A 16575-nucleotide genomic window follows, 5' to 3' on the forward strand; every position below is an offset into this window, starting at 1 on the left:
ATCCAACTTCAAATGGGTTAGAAATTCTGAGAATGATACAAATTAATTCTCGCAGTTGGGTTCCAAGTCATTGATGTATTTTTTTAACCAAGCTGGATACATCAACTCTCAGCTGTGCAGTATCATTCTCCCTCAATGACTTGATAATGGCAAAGTCGTCAGATATCTTGTGATAAGCCTGGCGACGTTGAGCTAATCTTGCAAGTAACTTGTCAATGATGACAACAAAACTCTGTACATGGAATTTTTGTGCATCTTGAAGATCTGCATCAGGTTCAGCAGAATCATCAGCTTGACGCCGCCGTCTTCTCTTCCGTACCTTTTCCGATACATATACTTGCTGAACATTTTCCATGAGATTTTTTGCAGCATTCTCCAGTTCATCAAATTAACCACGAAGCTCAGCAACAAAACTTTCAAGTGATAGAAACAATGATGTTGATATCAATATTTGTGCTTTGGAGATGAGTACTAGGTTTCTGAAAGCGCTGGAGGATCTTGTTCCAAAGAACACACATAATGCATTTTCAAGAAGGCACATTTTTTTTTATCTATTTATTTATTTTTTTTTCTTTTTTCGGTCAACAATCCAACGAAGCATACTGATCTCCCTGAGGCTACGGGCATTTCCGGGATTTCCATTATGTGGGGGCCCAATTATGGGTCGGGTCTATCAGGTTTTGTGGGCCCCTCAGTGCTGGGGGCCCTACGCCATGGCGTACTTGGCGTATAGGATAATCCGGCCCTGCACGTCCCTCTCTCTCGCCTCTCTCTCGCCAGTCGCTTCCCACCAGCCTTCTAGGTAAGATCCGCGTTCTTGTTACTCGTGTTTTTCCCTCAAATATCAGTGAATTTTCGTCCTTTCCCCTTGTGTTAATATACTAATGTATACCCACATATCTAGTAAGTTAATTCATTAAGCCGGTCGCTTCCCACCCGCCTTCTAGGCCCGGTTTGTGACCGTCAGCGACGCGTCTGCCCGTCCACCCACCCACACACCCACACACACACACACCCGTTTCCCCAAACGTCTCACCCAAGTATACTAATATGTATATAGTCGTGTTCTCAGTACCCCGTGTGCGCACCTTAGGTCCGGCGGGGGAAGTGTATTAGGGTGTAAGTTTACTAAAAAATAACGTGTGTAATGTAAAATTCCATCAGGCCAACCTAGGCTGTAGAATATTCAAATTTTACTTCTTTCATCTTGTAATAAATGTCATATTAAATTCACCTTATACTTATATTATTCTGTCTATCACTGTTCCCCATTTAATCTAAGGGTTACGTGTTTGATCGGCCGGAACGGTACACGGGAAACAGTGTATTCACGTCCTCCTCCCTCTAAGAGTTTCACGCTACCTCAAGGAATTTATTGTTCCGTTCCTCACTCTCGGCGTATTTGAGTGTAGTGCAGTCAGTCTCATTTTCTCCCCACTGAGCAGGGGGGTTTCGACCCTTCATCGTGGGGTGGTGGCAGCCTACCTTTTGGTCAGTCACACTCAAACACGCGGGTTAATTTATTTTCGTCAACTTAATTAGTCAATGTTTTATTAAAAATTCAGTTTTATTCAATAAAAAGAGTTAAAGAGCGCCCCCCTCAGATCCCGGGGCACTACATTTGGTTGCCCCCACAGAGGCGGGGATGGCAGCATAACGTTTCATCGGTAAGACAAAATTATATTTGTGGTGAGACATTATATAGGAGGCGAGAAAAACTGAGCTTGAAAAAGAGCGACGCAAAAGAATGTGAATGATTTCTTGGTGGAAATTTCAAGGAAATTATCTGTAATTCATCTCCCACGGCTTTTACACACAAACAGGTCACATTACTGGAATGTAGAGGTCTTTGGGTGCTATCAGAAGTACAATGAACACACAGTTATTTTGCAAAACATGTAAAATAAGAGTGTAAACCTGGGCAAGTTACCGAGTCGATTCAACCCACGGGCACTCATCTGCCTGACAACGTTAATTTTCATTCTCTCTCATTCTTATTCTTTCATTCTCATTAACTCTTATTCTTATTCTCTAATGCTTATTATCTCTCTCTCTCTCTGATTCTCATTCTCATTCTCGCTCATTCTCATTCTCTCTCTCATTATCATTCTCATTACCTCTCTCATTCTAATTATCATTCCCCCTCATTTTCAATCTCTCATTCTCATTCTCTCATTGCCATTGTCTCTCTCTCATGTTCATTCTTTCTCATTCTCATTCTCATTTTCTCTCATTCTCATTCTCTCATTCTCATTCTCTCATTCTTATTCACTCTACCTCTACTGCTAAGTGTTATATTCCTGTGTACTTTACTTAAACACATTCTCCCTTGCACACTTGCTCTTCCCCTCTGCCCACACCCTACACCTCCCCTACACCTCCTCACAACACTGTGGTGCACATACAACTCCTTCCTAACTGTACTAAGCTCCTTCTTAACTTTACTACACATAATTTACAAATTATTTTCCAGGAAGTGTACTAGGAGGTCCTTGTTTCAGGCTGATTTTCTTTCTTTGTTTGAACGGTCCGGAAATTCACGACGCGGCGTCTACCCCGCCGCGCGGTGGGCGAAATTCCCTAGAGACCCTTTGTTTTGTCACTTATCTCAGGGAATAGACAAAGGCAAAATGCCCTCCTTAAAACGCTGTGTCGAATGCGGATGCCGGCAAGCACCCCAGTATTTTAAAACGAGCAAAGGGGCGATCGATTCATGTCGGTTTTGCATGAAGGCAAAGAAGGATGAAAGGAACATCAGACAACTCGAGGATGCCATTCATGCGCTGACACGGGACATTGAAATTTTGAGGGAAGGTCTCCTGACGACAAAGTGTAGCAAGTGTTCCACTCGCGGGAGTTCCTCCCCGCTCCTGCCCTCGCCCTCTCCCATCCGTTCCTCCCCCCTCCCCTCCTCTTCTTCCCCCTCATCCGCCTCACCCTGCTCTCCCTCTCCTCTCTCCTCCACCCTAGCCTCCCCTCCCCACCCACCCACAGCCGCTACCACCTCCGCCTCCCCCCCAGTCCCTTCCTCCTCCCCCCCTCTTCCTCCTCCTCCCCAACCTCCCCCACCGCCACCTCCGCCTCCTCCGCCACCACCTCAGTCACCTCCTTCTCTCCACCTTCCCCTTCAACGTCCTCCTCCTCCTCCTCCTCCTCCTCCTCCTTCTTCCCCTCCTTCTCCTCCTCCTCCTCCTCCTCCTCCTCCTCCCCCACCTCCCCCATCACCTCCTCCGCCACTTCCGCCACCACCTCCACCTCCTTCTCTCCATCTTCCCCTTCAACGTCAACCCCCCCCCCTCCTCCTCCTCCTCCTCCTCCTCCTCCTCCTCCTTCTTCCCCTCCTCCTCCTCCTCCCCTGTTGCCGTCGCTCCATCTCCACCTGTAGCGGCTTCCCTTCCGTCTACTGACGCAGTTTCTAAGAGGAGAGTCCTGGTGGTTGGGGACTCTCAAGTCAGGTTCATTGACAGGTACTTTTGTTCAAGGGATAAGGAAAATAGGCTTCGAGTGTGCTTTCCCGGGGCGGGCATCCAGCACGTCTCTGACAGAATGGAGGAAATTTTAGCAGGGGAGGGGACACAGCCTATCGTCTTCTGCAGTTTCGGGGGTAATGACATTGGTAGAGTGGGTAGCGAAGAGATATTTCGGCGCTTCAGGGAATCGTTCGCCAAAGTGAGAGACTTCGGGGGGTGGGGTGGGGGTGGGGGGAGGGGGGGGGGGCGGCCGTTTGTGGTGTGTTGCCGAGGAGGGGGGTGGGTGAGGGATGGCTTTCCAGAGCCTTAGCAGTAAACAGCAGGCTGGCGGCCCACTGTAAGCGAAATGGTTGGCTTTTCCTGGATAATTGGGACCTCTTCTACGATAAAGGCACCTTGTATGCCAAGGATGGGGTGCACCTGTCACTCCAGGGGGTGGAGGTTCTCGCAGACTCCCTCGAGCGATCACTTAGCACCCTACAGGATTTTTTAGAGTAGGCGAGGGGGGAGGGCCTGTCATCAGTGGCTATGTATCGCAGACTGGGACTAGGGGGCGCAGGAGTAATCGAAAGAATGTAAGAAAGGATGGGCTAACGGCTTATTACACCAACAGTAGGAGTCTCAGGAACAAGATAGATCTACTGAGGGGGAAAGCATGTGTCGAGAAATTCGACATTATAGCTATCACGGAAACATGGGTGGATACTGCAAACAAAAACTTCATGTCGGAGTATGAAATAGATGGTTATCAAATGTTTCACAAAGAAAGAAAGGGAAGAAGGGGAGGGGGGGGTGGCACTTTATGTTAGAGACACTTAAATTTCCCGCTAACAACTCTGTTCAAACAACTGGCGACTCAGAATCAGTTTGGGTGGACGTCCACAAAGGGAACGACAAACTAATTCTAGGGGTTCTTTACAAGCCGCCCAACCTTAACAGGCAGGACACTGATATATTGCTCCAAGAGGTAGGCAGGGCGAGCAGGAGCAAAAATGTCTGCATAATGGGGGATTTTAACTATAGGAATATAGATTGGGAAGGCGTGGTGGGTGATCTAGAATATGAGGATTTTATGAAAGTAATACATGATCATTTTCTCAAGCAGGCAGTGCTTGAGCCCACCAGGGGTAACAACACTCTAGACTTGGTCTTAACGAACAACGAGAATATGATCAGCGAGCTAGATGTTGGGGGAGAATTAGGTGGCAGTGATCACAAGGAAATTAGGTTTAAATTAGACTGGGCGGTGACCCATGAACTCAACCCTGTGTTGGTGCCTGACTTTAGAAGAGCTGATTATGAGGGGCTTAGAAGACACCTTGAGGAGGTAAATTGGGGAACCTTAGGGCTGGACGAGAGCCAGATCTCAGAGCTGGAACCGGAAAGACAGGGGAACCATGTAGAAATGACCTACAATAATTTAGTTAGAGTAATTGCAGAGGGTCAGAGACAGCATATCCCTTACCAAGCACGTAGGAAGGAAAATAACGACCCCAAATGGATGACCCGCAGACTCAAGCATGAGATAGGCTTGAAGAGAGGAATTTATAGGAAAATAAAGAACGGCGAAATTCACCTCAGGGGTAGGTATGTTGAGCTAGCCAGGTCGGTGAAGAAGAACACCCGCCTAGCAAAAAGAAATTATGAGATTAGGGTAGCCAACGAGGCCAAGAGCGATCCCAAGGGCTTCTTCAAATTGTACAGAACGAAAACAAGGGACAGAATTGGACCGTTGAAAACAAACACGGGCGAGCTCGTTGAGAATGGAGAAGATATGAGTCAAATGATGAATGACTATTTCCTCTCAGTTTTCACGCAGGAAAATCTAACAACCATTCCGGAGAGAGTTCAGGTATATGAGGGCGAAGAGAACGACAAGTTGAGGGATGTGATCATCACTAGGCAAGTAGTCCAGGATGAGATTGGTAGGTTGAAGAAAAACAAATCGCCGGGCCCAGACGAAGTATTCCCAAGGGTGCTGACAGAGTGCAAGGAGGTCCTCAATGGCCCGCTTACCGATATCTTTAAGATGTCGGTAAATTCTGGGTATGTGCCCAATCAATGGAAAGTAGCTAATGTGACGCCGATTTTCAAAAAGGGAGACAAGTCAGCCACCTCAAATTATCGCCCAATTAGCTTAACATCAGTTGTAGGAAAGATGTTGGAGTCAATTACAGCCGGGAGCATTCGGGACCATCTAGAAAAGCATAATTTAATTCATGATTCACAGCATGGATTCACAAAGGGTAGGTCTTGCCTTACTAATCTGTTGTCCTTCTACACTAAAGTAATCGAGGTGGTTGACCGAGATGAAAACTATGACATATTGTATCTAGATTTCAGTAAAGCGTTCGACAAAGTTCCCCATCACCGGCTATTACTAAAATTACAGGCTCACGGCATAGATGGGAAAGTTTTGAACTGAATCAGGGCGTGGCTTAGTGGTAGGAAGCAGAGAGTGAAAATCAATGGTAAAAAATCTGAATGGGGCAGTGTTACGAGTGGCGTCCCACAAGGGTCGGTGATGGGGCCTCTGCTTTTTATTATTTACATCAATGTCTTGGACACAGGAATTAGTAGTGATGTCAGCAAGTTCGCAGATGATACCAAGATCGGTAGAGTATTCCAATCAGACAGGGACGCTAGCGTTCTCCAGGATGAGCTTGACAGACTATATGATTGGGCGGGGAAGTGGCAGATGGAATTCAATGTCGGGAAGTGTAGCATTCTGAGTGTAGGTAGGAATAACCCCTCACACAATTACTCCTTAAATGGCACTCCTCTAAGTAGGTCTGGGCGTGAGAGAGACTTAGGAGTCCTAGTGAGCGCTGACCTCCGTCCTAGGGCTCAATGCATTCAGACTAAAAATCGGGCAAACAGAGTACTTGGTTTCATCTCAAGGAGCGTAAGCAATAGGAGCGCTGAAGTCATCCTCAAACTTTACTTAGCACTAGTTAGACCTCATCTCGATTATGCAGCTCAGTTCTGGTCCCCCTACTATAGAATGGATATCAAGATGTTAGAATCTGTACAGAGGAGGATGACAAAGATGATTCAGGGGGTGAGAAACTTGCCTTATGAAGACAGGCTGAAGCAGTTAAATCTACACTCGCTAGAAAGGCGAAGGTTGCGAGGAGACTTGATCGAAGTCTATAAATGGATGAAGGGCTTTAATAAAGGGGATGTCAATAAGATTTTGATAGTAAAAGAGCCGGGTAGGACGCGTAGCAATGGTTTTAAGTTAGACAAATTCAGATTTAACAAAGACATAGGCAAGAATTGGTTCACCAATAGAGTGGTGGACGAATGGAATAGGCTTGGGGGCCATGTTGTGGGTGCCAATACCGTGGATACATTCAAGAAGAGGTTAGATAAAGCCATGGATGGTGAGGTAAGGTGGGGTTGAGTGTACAGGAGCTGCCTTGTATAGGCCAACCGGCCTCTTGCAGACTCCTTACGTTCTTATGTTCTTATGTTCTTATTCTTATTCTCTCTCTCTCTCTCTCTCTCTCTCTCTCTCTCTCTCTCTCTCTCTCTCTCTCTCTCTCTCTCTCTCTCTCTCTCTCTCTCTCTCTCTCTCTCTCTCTCTCTCTCTCTCTCTCTCTCTCTATCTCTCTCTCTCTCTCTCTCTCTCTCTCTCTCTCTATCTCTCTCTCTCTCTCTCTCTCTCTCTCTCTCTCTCTCTCTCTCTCTCTCTCTCTCTCTCTCTCTCTCTCTCTCTCTCTCTCTCTCTCTCTCTCTCTCTCTCTCTCTCTCTCTTTCACTCAGCGCCCTGCCCTCTCACTCCTCGCCCTGCCCTCACTTCTGACTCAGCGCCTTGCCCACACTTTTGACTCAGCGCCCTGCCCTCACTTTTGACTCAGCGCCCTGCCCTCACTTTTGACTCAGCGCCCTGCCCTCTCTTTTGACTCAGCGCCCTGCCCTCACTCACTCAGCGCCCTGTCCTCACTTTTGAATCAGCGCCCTGCCCTCACTTTTGACTCAGCGCCCTGCCCTCACTCACTCAGCGCCCTGCCCTCACTTTTGACTTAGCGCCCTGCCCTCACTTTTGACTCAGCGCCCTGCCCTCGCTTTTGACTCAGCGCCCTGCCCTCACTCACTCAGCGCCCTGCCCTCACTTTTGACTCAGCGCCCTTAACCGGAAGATTCAAAAGCACCTTTCCACTTTTGACCTTCTATCTGATCGCCAGTATGGGTTCCGCAAGGGGCGTCCTACTGGTGATCTCCTAGCCTTCTTAACTGACTCTTGGTCATCCTCTCTTAGCCGTTTCGGTGAAACTTTTGCTATTGCGCTGGACATATCAAAAGCTTTTGATAGGGTCTGGCACAAATCTTTGCTTTCTAAACTACCCTCCTACGGTTTCTATCCTTCTCTCTGTACCTTTATCTCCAGTTTCCTTTCTGACCGTTCTATTTCTGCCGTGGTAGACGGCCACTGTTCTTCCCCTAAATCTATTAACAGTGGTGTCCCACAGGGTTCTGTCCTATCTCCCACTCTTTTTCTGTTGTTCATTGATGATCTTTCCAAAACGAACTGTCCTATCCATTCCTACGCCGATGATTCCACTCTGCATTACTCAACTTCTTTTAATAAAAGACCAACCCTTCAGGAACTTAACGACTCAAGGCTGGAGGCTGCAGAACGCTTAGCCTCAAACCTTACTATTATTTCCGATTGGGGCAAGAAGAGCCTGGTGTCCTTCAACGCCTCAAAAACATAGTTTCTCCACCTATCCACTCGACACAATCTTCCAAACAACTATCCCCTATTCTTTGACAACACCCAGCTATCACCTTCCTCAACACTAAACATCCTCGGTCTATCCTTAACTCAAAATCTCATCTGGAAACTTCATATCTCATCTCTTACTAAATCAGCTTCCTCGAGGCTGGGCGTTCTGTACCGTCTCCGCCAGTTCTTCTCCCCTGCACAGTTGCTGTCCATATACAGGGGCCTTGTCCGCCCTCGTATGGTGTATGCATCTCATGTGTGGGGGGGCTCCACTCACACAGCTCTTCTGGACAGAGTGGAGGCTAAGGCTCTTCGTCTCATCAGCTCTCCTCCTCATACTGATAGTCTTCTACCTCTTAAATTCCGCCGCAATGTTGCCTCTCTTTCTATCTTCTATCGATATTTCCACGCTGACTGCTCTTCTGAACTTGCTAACTGCATGCCTCCCCCCCTCCCGCGGCCCCGCTGCCCTCGACTTTCTCATGCTCGTCCCTATACTGTCCAAACCCCTTATGCAAGAGTTAACCAGCATCTTCACTCTTTCATCCCTCACGCTGGTAAACTCTGGAACAATCTTCCTTCATCTGTATTTCCTCCTGCCTACGACTTGAACTCTTTCAAGAGGAGGGTATCAGGGCACCTCTCCTCCCGTATTTGATCTTCCTTTCGGCCACCTCTTTTGTTTCTTTTTTAGGAGCAGCGAGTAGCGGGCTTTTTTTTTTATTATTGTTTTCGTTTTTGTGTGTGCCCTTGAGCTGCCAGCTTTGTAGTAAAAAAAAAAAAAAAAAAAAAACTCAGCGCCCTGCCCTCACTTTTGACTCAGCGCCCTGCCCTCACTCACTCAGCGCCCTGCCCTCACTCACTCAGCGCCCTGCCCTCACTCACTCAGCGCCCTGCCCTCACTTTTGACTCAGCGCCCTGCCCTCACTCACTCAGCGCCCTGCCCTCACTTTTGACTCAGCGCCTTGCCCTCACTTTTGACTCAGCGCCCTGCCCGCACTTTTGACTCAGCGCCCTGCCCTCGCTTTTGACTCAGCGCCCTGCCCTCGCTTTTGAATCAGCGCCCTACCCTCATTTTTGACTCAGCGCCCTGCCCTCACTTTTGACTCAGCGCCCTGCCCTCACTTTTGACTCAGCGCCCTGCCCTCACTTTTGACTCAGCGCCCTGCCCTCACGTTTGACTCAGCGCCCTGCCTCACTTTTGACTCAGCGCCCTGCCCTCACTTTGACTCAGCGCCCCACCTCACTTTGACTCAGCGCCCTACCTCACTTTTTGACTCAGCGCCTTGCCCTATCTTTTGACTCAGCGCCCTGCCCTCACTTTTGACTCAGCGCCCTGCCCTCACTTTTGACTCAGCGCCCTGCCCTCGCTTTTGACTCAGCGCCCTACCCTCACTTTTGACTCAGCGCCCTACCCTCACTTTTGACTCAGCGCCCTGCCCTCACTTTTGACTCAGCGCCCTGCCCGCACTTTTGACTCAGCGCCCTGTCCTCGCTTTTGACTCAGCGCCCTGCCCTCGCTTTTGACTCAGCGCCCTGCCCTCACTTTTGACTCAGCGCCCTGCCCTCACTTTTGACTCAGCGCCCTGCCCTCACATTTGACTCAGCGCCTGCCCTCACTCACTCAGCGCCCTGCCTCACTTTTGACTCAGCGCCCTGCCCTCACTTTGATTCAGCGCCCTGCCTCACTCACTCAGCGCCCTGCCCTCACTTTTGACTCAGCGCCTGCCCTCACTTTCGACTCAGCGCCCCTCGCTTTTGACTCAGCGCCCTGCCCTCACTTTTGACTCAGCGTCCTGCCCCTCACTTTGACTCAGCGCCCTGCCCTCACTTATTTCTCAGCGCCCTGCCCTCACTTTTGACTCAGCGCCCTGCCCTCACTTTTGACTCAGCGCCCTGCCCTCACTTTTGACTCAGCGCCCTGCCCTCACTTTTGACTCAGCGCCCTGCCCTCACTTTTGACTCAGCGCCCTGCCCTCACTTTTGACTCAGCGCCCTGCCCTCACTTTTGACTCAGCGCCCTGCCCTCACTTTTGACTCAACGCCCTGCCCTCGCTTTTGACTCAGTGCCCTGCCCTCACTTTTGACTCAGCGCCCTGCCCTCACTTTTGACTCAGCGCCCTGCCCTCACTCACTCAGCGCCCTGCCCTCACTAACTCAGCGCCCTGCCCTCACTTTTGACTCAGCGCCCTGCCCTCACTTTTGACTAGCGCCCTGCCCTCACTCACTCAGCGCCCTGCCCTCACTCACTCAGCGCCCTGCCCTCACTCACTCAGCGCCCTGCCCTCACTTTTGACTCAGCGCCCTGCCCTCACTTTTGACTCAGCGCCCTGCCCTCACTTTTGACTCAGCGCCCTGCCCTCTCTTTTGACTCAGCGCCCTGCCCTCACTCAGAGAGGTCAAACCGCTCGTTACTCCTGCTTCCGTGACCTCTCCTGAGAAACGGACCTTGACGTGCGCTTCACGCCTTGCTTGCGTGTTGCTTGTGATTTCCCGACGTGTGTTTCGAGTGTGTTGTTGTGTTTCCGAGGATCTTTGCGTGTGATTTGGCAGTGTTGGGTATTTTCGAGTGTTTTTGCGTGAGTTTCTGAGTGTTTCTCGTGTGTTTCGAGTGTGTTGTTGTGTTTTCGAGTATTTTTGCGTGTGATTTGGCTGTGTTGGGTATTTCCGAGTGTTTTTGCGTGAGTTTCTGAGTGTTTCTCGTGTGTTTCGAGTGTGTTGTTGTGTTTCCGAGTGTTTTTGCGTGTGACTTGGGTGTGTTGGGTATCTCCGAGTGTTTTTGCGTGAGTTTCTGAGTGTTTCTCGTGTGTTTCGAGTGTGTTGTTGTGTTTCCGAGTGTTTTGCGTGTGATTTGGGTATTTCCGACTGCTTTTGCGTGAGTTTCTGAGTGTTTCTCTTGTGTTGTTTCCGAGTGTTTTTGCGTTGTGCTTGCTGACACCTAAACCTTTGAATTCCCCTGAGGATTCAATCTGCTCCTCCTCACTACACTCTCTTTAAATCCCCTAGAGGATTAACCCTTCCTACCCCCTTTCACTCACCTCACCTCACATATTGTCCTAAACAACCCCCTCGCTCACCTCACCTCACATCCTTTTCTACCCGCCCCTTCATACACCTCCACTCCTCCTCACCTCCTCCCTCTCCTCTCCTCCTCACCTCCTTTCCTAATCCCCTTTTCACTCACCTCACCTCACCTTTCCTAATCCCCCTCTTCACTCACCCCACCTCCCTTCCTACTCCTAATCTCACTCACCTTACCTCCTTTCCTAAACCCCCTCTTCACTCACCTCACCTCCTTTCCTAAAGCCCCTCTTCACTCACCGCACCTCCTTTCCTAAAGCCCCTCTTCACTCACCTCACCTCCTTTCCTAAAGCCCCTCTTCACTCACCGCACCTCCTTTCCTAAAGCCCCTCTTCACTCACCTCACCTCCTTTCCTAAAGCCCCTCTTCACTCACCTCACCTCCTTTCCTAAAGCCCCTCTTCACTCACCTCACCTCCTTTCATAAAGCCACTATTCACTCACCTCACCTCATTTCATAAAGCCCCTCTTCACTCACCGCACCTCCTTTCCTAAAGCCCCTCTTCACTCACCTCACCTCCTTTCCTAAAGCCCCTCTTCACTCACCTCACCTCCTTTCCTAAAGCCCCTCTTCACTCACCGCACCTCCTTTCCTAAAGCCCCTCTTCCCTCACCTCACCTCCTTTCCTAAAGCCCCTCTTCACTCACCTCACCTCCTTTCCTAAAGCCCCTCTTCACTCACCGCACCTCCTTTCCTAAAGCCCCTCTTCACTCACCGCACCTCCTTTCCTAAAGCCCCTCTTCACTCACCTCACCTCCTTTCCTAAAGCCCCTCTTCACTCACCTCACCTCCTTTCCTAAAGCCCCTCTTCACTCACCTCACCTCCTTTCCTAATCCCCTTCACTCTGTGTTTTTCTCTCTTTCATTTCAAGCAATCATTAATTACTTTCAGCTAAGATGGCGCCTAAGAAGCGCAGTACTTGTAACAGAAGTTTCTCAGCTCACTGTTTTTACAGGGCGTTCTGTTGTCTGTCGACTGTGTCTCTCCAGGCAGTATCTCGAGACAAGACTGCAGGAGCAAGAAGAGAAGATGGAAGCAGGTCAGAATAAAATAATAGAACTTTTCCGCACTGTTGCCTCCTCACAGGAATTCATCTAGGCTAACGTTGCTGTGGTGCCTAACCCTTCTCCAACCGCCCCCTTGCCTTCAGCAGTACCGTCGACACCAGCGGACAACACCACGCAGCGGGAGGGTGGTAGTGTCACTGCCCATGATGGCTTCACCGTCGTGAATGGAGGAGCCAAACTAGCCAGACAAGCAATTTATCCTGTTTATTGCTTCAACAGGTTTGCCATTCTGGAGGAGGATGACGAGCAGGAGAGCATCTTCCTGGTGGGTGACTCCATGATTCGCCAGCAGGTCGTTGAGTTCTGCGGCAGGGTTCCTCGTCGAAGACGGAACTATTGCTATCCTGGTGCTGGGATCGACGATGTAACAGCTGCTCTTGAGGAGATCTCCCCCCAGGCTACTAATGATTCACTGTTTGTTATTCACACAGGTACGAACGACGTCACCACGACTTGGTCTGTGGAACTACTGGACAATTACCGTAGGCTCATCCAGCAGTATAAGTCTAAATCACCTAACATTTTGATTTCAGGAGTTCTACCACGGACGTGAGCGGAGAGCGACTTCTTTAGCAAGACCTTCAGCCTCAAAAACCGCTTACAGACTCTTTGCAGAGAGCTTGACGTTGAGTTCTTCAACGCCTGGGACAATTTCTACTGACAGAGTGAGCTCTTCCACAGGGACGGAATACACCTGTCCCCCATCGGGGCAGCCAGATTCGGAAGGCTCCTAAACGACGCAGTACGTGACACCCGATCAAAAACCGCTCTCGACCACGTCCCTCCACCCCGCCCGTGTAAATAGACGCCATGCATCGCAACAAACGCGTAACCGTGAACCCGCAAGTACCACCACCTCTATTACCAAGCCTCTAGATAACTTAAAAATCCTTAGTTTCAATGCGTGTAGCATAAGAAACAAGTTTGATGAACTGAGATGTCTTGCTCTGACAGAAAATTTTGACGTAATTGCTATAACCGAAACATTTATCGACACCACAAATATTGATTTAAGTACAGAATACAACATAAATGGCTACAGACTCTTCAACAAAGATCGTGTAAACCGTAGAGGCGGTGGCGTCGCCCTTTTTGTCAAAAGCTATTTGCAACCCACTGACAAAACACCAAGAGACAGTAACGTTGAACATTTGTGCGTGCGAGTAAACATTGCAAAAGTCAATTTAAATATATCTGTCACCTACAGGCCTCCCGGGCAATCACTCGATGACGATCTTGAAATGTACAGCGTTTTAAGGCAGTCACTTAATAACAACGACTCACTGATATTAGGAGACTTTAACCTCCCCCATATCGACTGGGCGACACTGTCAGGTACAGAAGGCGAGTCACATAGAATGATCGAATTTTTAGAAGAAAATTATCTCAGCCAAATGGTTTCTGAACCAACCCGACAAAATAACATACTAGACCTTGTTATAACGACCCAAGATAACCTAGTCAGTAATGTCACGGTAGGAGAACACCTCGGTTCTTGCGATCATAAATTAGTGCGCATCGACATTAGAGCTCAAACATCGGTGACTGAAAATAAAGTATAGGTGCCCAATTTCAAAAGAGCTAACTTCGTAGAAATCCGACAAAAACTAATAGAAATGCAACTATCAGATGACGGTAATGTAGCGGAAGCCTGGCTAAGCTTTAAAAATCATTTGCTCACTCAGCAGAACACATTCGTCCCTTTGTGTGAGAAGCAAAGTAACACTAATAAAAGCCCACCTTGGTTTAATAGCGAAATTAAACACTCAGTCAAGGAGAGAAAATTGTTTTACAGTTTAAGAAAGAACAAAGCACGCCCAAAAATATTAGACTTTATCATGATGCCAGGCGACGAGTAAAAAGATTAGTATGTCAGGCAAAGCGTAGATATGAAGAAAATATTGCTGCCAACCGTAAAAATAATCCGAAATCCTTCTTCAGTTACATAAGCAACAGAAAGGCGATCAGAAGTGGAATTGGACCTTTAACAAACAGTGACGGTGCACTAGTGACTGACAACCAACACATTGCAAACCTCTTAAACAATTACTTTTCCTCGGTGTTTAATACAAACAGTCTTCCTCCCACTACCACCAACACCAGTACTAATGCAAATCTCGAGCATGCATTGCCTAATTTTGAAATAACAACCGATGAAGCCCTTAACGCTCTCTATTCACTTAAAACAAATAAAAGTCCCGGACCTGACAAAGTATATCCTATACTGCTTAAAAAAAAGGCTAACGTGACACCGATTTTTAAGAAAGGAGACAAAAAAATACCAAGTAATTACAGTGGTAGGTAAGCTACTTGAGAGCATAATTAGAGACAAAATTGCAGAGCTGGGCGCGTTACTGGATTTGGGGTAGTCCGCTACCGCTCCTCCGCACTTCGGACGCAGGTAGTCCGCACCTGTACTTCCGCGCCTAAAAAAATTTCGCTCGGTCAGCTACCGGACCTCCGCACCTCCGCTACTGTACGCAAAACTATTAAAGCGCGCCTGAAAAAACTAGTCCGCACCTCAAAAATAAAACAAAATAGTACAAGGCAATAATACATCAAGCTTCATATATATATATATATATATATAGAGAGAGAGAGAAGAGAGAGAGAGAAATATATTTACCTTCAAATGGGTGGGCCTCTCAAGCGCGAGTCTGGAATGTTCTATGCAGTAACGGCTTATTCCTCCTAATTTACATTTTCCCATTCTTAATTAAATTCTGGCATTACACTGGAAGGTTCAGCTCCACGTCAGACAAGGAAATGTCTGACGTCGCCAGCGGCGTAGGGGTTCTGGAGGCTGACGGTGCAGGCGTGCTGGTTCTGTAGCTCACGCTCTTGACGCTACTATCCCCTGACACACTCCTGCTCCTGTCGCTATCACCTCTTTTCACGTATCTGTCCATGTTTATTTGTAAACACTAAACACTAAACAATCGCAGTGAATCACTAAATGTCAAAAGATTCTGAAAAGAAAAAGAAAATTGACACAGTGATCAACTGGTAGCACATAGCCCGCCAAAACGCGCGAAAGTAATGCCGCGGACTGTTTGTCGTCTTCGTTTTTTTATCTTTGAAAATCTCAGGTGCGGAAGTCTGGACCCAAAATTTCGCCTGTCCGCACCTGTTACTTCCGCACTTTTGAAAACGTTCCGCACTTCCGGGCTTCCGCACCTCGTTTGGCGGTCCGCAGGTGCGGAGGAGCGGAGGTCCGGACCGAGGTGCGGAAGTGCCCAGGTATGCAAAATTGTGAGTTACCTTGAAAGCCACTCATTAATTGGGGATTCACAACATGGCTTCCGTAACAAAAGATCCTGCCTATCAAACCTATTGACCTTTTATAACGACTTCTTCTCAGTTTATGACGTAACCAAATCATTGGACATAGTCTACCTTGATTTCCAGAAAGCGTTTGATAAAGTCCCACATCATAAATTACTTTATAAATTGAAGCAAACAGGTATTGACGGTCAAGTAAACCAATGGATCGCGAATTGGTTGAGCAACAGACAACAAAGAGTGGTTATTGACGGATTTAACTCAGAGTGGGCACCGGTCACTAGTGGCGTCCCTCGGGGCTCGGTTCTTGGCCCAGTGCTCTTCATTATTTACATCAACGACGTGGATGTTGGACTCAATAATCGCATTAGTAAATTTGCAGACGACACAAAGATTGGTAACTCGGTTCTCACTGACACAGACAGGCAAAGCCTCCAAGAGGATTTGCACAAAATTTCAGCTTGGTCGGATAGATGGGAGATGCCCTTTAACGTAGACAAGTGCCAGGTCCTTCAAGTTGGAACAAGAAATAAGAAGTTCGATTATGAAATGCGCGGCGTTAAACTCACAAGCGTTCAATGCGTTAAGGACCTGGGGGTCAAAATCGCGTCAAACCTCAAATTCTCACAGCAATGCATCGATGCAGCAAATAAAGCGAACAGAATGTTGGGCTTCATTAAAAGAAACTTTTTATTCATGAATAAAGATGTAATACTTCCGCTCTACAATAGTTTAGTCAGACCCCACTTGGAATATGCGGTACAGTTTTGGTCTCCCCATCATGCAAAGGACATTGCTAAATTAGAAGGTGTTCAGCGTCGGGCAACAAAAATTATCCCTTCCTTGCGCAACAAATCCTACGAAGAAAGGCTTTCTACCCTTAAAATGTTCTCTCTTAAGAAAAGTCGCCTCTGAGGAAAACTGATCGAATGTTTTAAAAT

Source organism: Eriocheir sinensis, unplaced genomic scaffold (assembly GCF_024679095.1).
Source record: "Eriocheir sinensis breed Jianghai 21 unplaced genomic scaffold, ASM2467909v1 Scaffold1031, whole genome shotgun sequence".
Classification (NCBI taxonomy): domain Eukaryota; kingdom Metazoa; phylum Arthropoda; class Malacostraca; order Decapoda; family Varunidae; genus Eriocheir; species Eriocheir sinensis.